Raw genomic sequence first — 4413 nt, forward strand, 5'->3', positions numbered from 1 at the left:
CACTCATCCGAATCCGAACGGTACCAATACCACCAATAGGGCATCTGTGATCATTACCCATGAGAACAGCATCCCCTCTTTCCAACTCCTGAAAGCTGGAGAACCAATCCCTTCTAGGGCATATGTGGTAAGTAGCACCAGAATCCAACATCCACTCGGTGGAGTCGGCAACATCAACTGACGGAAGAGCTGGGCACGAATAGCCCGAAGAATCTGAATCTGAAACATCGCCACTAGCCTTGGCAATATTCACCTCTGAAGCTTGAATAGCTTTCCCTTTATTCTTCACAGCTTGCAATTTTGGGCATTCGGCTTTCCAATGTCCATCCTCTCTACAAAAGGCACACTGATTCCTACCAACTGCAGGATGCCCACCTCTAGACTGTGATCTCCTCCCACGGTTTGGACTTTTAGCTCTTGCAACCAATGCCCGCGTAACCGGCTCAATGGAAGTCTCATTGTCCTTCTTTCGAAGTTGATAATTCACAAGTATCGCGGTGACTTCACTATACGAAAGAGATGTCTTCCCATTAATAAGAGTGAGGACAAATGTCTCATATTCCTCGTCAGCCAAGGAACTCAATAACAATAACGCTTTATCCTCATCTTCAACAATGACATCTACGTTCACCAAATCTGCAAGTAGCTTCGTGTAGTGGTTCATGTGATCACTAATGGATGTCCCCTTCTTCAATTGGAAGCGATAAAACCTCCTCTTCAAATACAAACGATTTTTGACGCTCTTTGTCAAATATTTGCCCTCTAGGACCTCCTAAATCTTCGTCAAATATTTGCCCTCTAGGACCTCCCAAATCTTCTTTGCTGAAGTTTCATTCATCACATCATATTTTAGATCTTGGGTAAGGCAAGACCTAATCACACCACACGCTGTTCTATTCATTTTTTTTCCAAATCTTATCATCCATGTTGTCCGGTTTCCCGTCCAACTCTAACGTATCTTCTAGATTTTGCGTATTTAGCGCATCCATGACTTCGCATCGCCAAAGTCCAAAATTATTTGTGCCGTTGAACTTTTCCACATCTATTTTCATAGAATGTATACTCAAACTTTGGATGGCCTTCACACTAGAAGAACCCTCCCCATGTTTATCCTTTCCGGCCATTTATCTCAAAGCACCCAATACAATTACGGAACGATAAGAAATAGATCTAACTTAAAAAAGATAGAAACTTTACCACAAAGATCCAATATTTATCACCAACCGAAGCTCTAGATGAACTTCCCAACTGATCTACGCCTCCAAAAAGCCCAAGCGTTGCCCGGGGCTCTGATACCACTTGTTGTGCCTCGAGAATCCAAACCAATCGCCGAGAAAGGATAGACCAACACACCAAACAAGCACAAACAATCACTAACACCAGTTTTTACATGGTTCGGCAAGATACCTACGTCCACGGGGCAAGGAAGGGGGAGTTTTCACTATTAGAAATCAAGGGGATACAACTAGGGTTACAAATTTCTCATAAACCCTCAACAACTCACCTCTTGATCTCATCAATTGCTCCTAGAATAGAAGCCCAAGAACTCACCCTCAATGGCTGCTAAACCCCCTTGCTTACTAACCCTAAAACCGAGTTTGGGTATTTATAGAAAACCCAAACGAAACGGGTCTAGAAAACAGACCCAGCCCAAAACCGTTTCGGCGGTCGACCGGCCCGGTCGACCGCCTTTTAGCCATTGTCAAAGTTAGAATTTTTAACCAGACTCTTATGTTTCTTCTTTCTTTATAAGTGATAACTACTTCTATAAGGCAGATACTTTATTTTCATGCTGATATATACCAAGAAAATGGTGGGCGTGGGAGGTTGATAGGAAAATTATTCACATAAAACAATACCTCTAGTATGATTACATCGAGCCTGTTACAAGTTATGTTGAAATATCAAAAGTAACATACAGAAACCAATGTTAGATTAAATGAAGTTTACCTGATTGCTTCAAGTCTCGTAGCCTGCTTCAAAATAAATTAAAATAGTGAAAACTTACTCCATAAATGTTAAACCGAGTGAAATAAACAAACACCATAAAGCTAGATTACCTTTGAAATTGTCCAGTGTCTATAAATTAAAGCTAAGCTGTGATCATTCAATGAATAGTTAATCATTCAAATTGAGGACAATTGAAAATATCAGAATAAAAAGAAACAAAGGGCGAAACATTAATATGATGGAAAACTAAAAAAGTAAAGACGACAAATAAGATCAATATAATCTATTAAAATAAGATCAATATAATCTACTAAAAATACGATCAATATAAACATCATACTTAATTGCATATATCCGCTGAACTTTATTCAAAGCAAAAAAAACCTCCACGGTCACATTAATAAGAAATCAGATTGGGGATTTTTTACAAATTGAATAAATAACTTAATCACAATAATAAGAAAGTGCATAATACCTTTGTGGAGTGAGGTGATCAGCGCATGCAATTGCCAGAAATCGGAAAGGGGAAGACACGCAACCACGATATTGCACGACTCGATTGGATAGACGCCCAAAGATCTGGAAAGCAGTGGTCTTGAGGCGTGATCAGAGATCAATTAACACTTTTAGAGCGGAGCTTTGTTAGGTCAAGCAGAGGATCAGGGGTCAATCTAGTTTTTGAGAGCGGCCGAAGTTTTTTGGGGCTGATCGCGCGGAGGCGATGAGGTGAGATCGGGGGGGTTAATTAGAGGGAGAGCGGAGGTTACAAGAGAGAGAAATCTGCAGAGATGACGACGTGAGATCAGAGGGGTTTAATTACAGGGAGAGCATCTGTAGAGGTGATGACGTGAGATCGACTTGCGGAGGTGACGATGAGAGATCGGAGAGGGAGGTGAGATAGAAGGGGTTTATTTTTTGGGAGCGGAGGTTACAAAGAGAGAGAGAAATCACCCTTCCTATTTAGTTTCCTGATTTTTATTTGCCCCCCAAAATTTAGTTTCCCACCTTAATTTTAATAAAAATATTTATTGTTCTTTTAATTTAATTGATATATAATTGATAACTGTTTCAAATAGAAAGAAAAAAAATCAGATTTGATAATAACCGTTTCAATAAGGTTTAATAGTAACGGTTTAATGAATTAACTGTTACTATAAGGAGCTTTTGCAGTAGTGCTTCTACATTGGTATCATGGTTATTGTCTTAGGGGGTGTTTGTTTCACCAAAAATTTTGGCATTTGGTATGGAATACAAGTTTTAGTATCAAAAAGTGAGTTTTTGTATTTGGGACTCCATATATGTTGTTTGCTTTAAGAAAATTTTTAGAATATTGAATCCCAAAAGTGCAAAAAGTGCTCAATTTTTAGATTTTGCCAAATTCTCTCAATTGGCGAGGATTTTGACAAATCTTAATTTTGTCTTTTTATGGTAGGTAACCTCACCAAGATAGCATATTCATCATATTACAAAATTTTAACATTTGGTAATGCTACAATTTAAGCTTAAAACAAACAAAATATTACAAATTGTTGATACAGGAGATCTACGAGATGAGGCGACTGAAAAGCATGACGAGCTGACTAAACAGATGAACGAGGCGAGACGAGACTCAAACCAGACGAGACAACAACAAACCAGGAGAGTCAAGCTGATGACTCGAGGCGAAGCAACCCAATCGAGATGAACAGACGACTCAAGGCGACAGGACGAGATGACATGCGACAGGATGAGACGATAGGCGATAGGATGAGTCGATACATGCCAGTCGACACGAAAGGCGGAACCACTCGACATACTTAGTTGTAATGACCGTAAATTTTCAATACGGGTTTAAATAATTTTCTGGTATTTAAATATTAAATATAATTTTTCTAAAAGAGTATTTGTATTTTTTCCAATTTCTCTAGAATTTTTTACGATTTAAAAATACGATATTATGTTATTTTAATAAGGTTTGCTAATTATAAATTTAATTGTTTTGATAAAATTTTTAAATAAATAGTTAATTATTCATCATTGTTATTGTTATTATTATTTTAGCCATAAATTTTAATATTTATTTTAAATAAAATTTATGATATTTTTTAAATTATTTAAAGGGGTATTTTGAAAATAAGTTATTTTGAGTAAAAAGTATTTTGAATAATTGTTATGATTAAAGGAATTTTATTTTGAGAAAAAATATATTTTAGATTATTTTATAAAATATGATAGAAATCATTTATAAAATTAAAAGTATTATTGTTCATAAATAATAATAAAATATATTTTAAAAAGATTATTTTAGATTTTTTATAATGAGAGATAATTTTAAAGGAAATTATTCTTGGAATTAATAGCTGAGATTTCGGCTGATGCGCACCACATTCTCCTTCGTGTGCTTCCTTGAGAACTTCTTCTGCTTCTTAGTCCGAAAGGCATCACCGTGTAGCAAAAGACACCAAGAGGTGTTCTGAACGCTGT

The 4413-nt window shown here is 36.8% G+C and overlaps 1 long non-coding RNA gene across 1 annotated transcript; it reads right to left on the reverse strand.

Annotated features, from left to right (window-relative positions):
• Positions 1951–2871, reverse strand: LOC109827158. The gene is made up of 3 exons (XR_002243354.1): positions 2426–2871; positions 2061–2097; positions 1951–1973 (listed from the first exon to the last, which is right to left on the reverse strand). It is a non-coding gene; the product is annotated as an uncharacterized LOC109827158 (long non-coding RNA).

Source organism: Asparagus officinalis, chromosome 1 (genome assembly GCF_001876935.1).
Source record: "Asparagus officinalis chromosome 1, Aspof.V1, whole genome shotgun sequence".
Lineage (NCBI taxonomy): Eukaryota > Viridiplantae > Streptophyta > Magnoliopsida > Asparagales > Asparagaceae > Asparagus > Asparagus officinalis.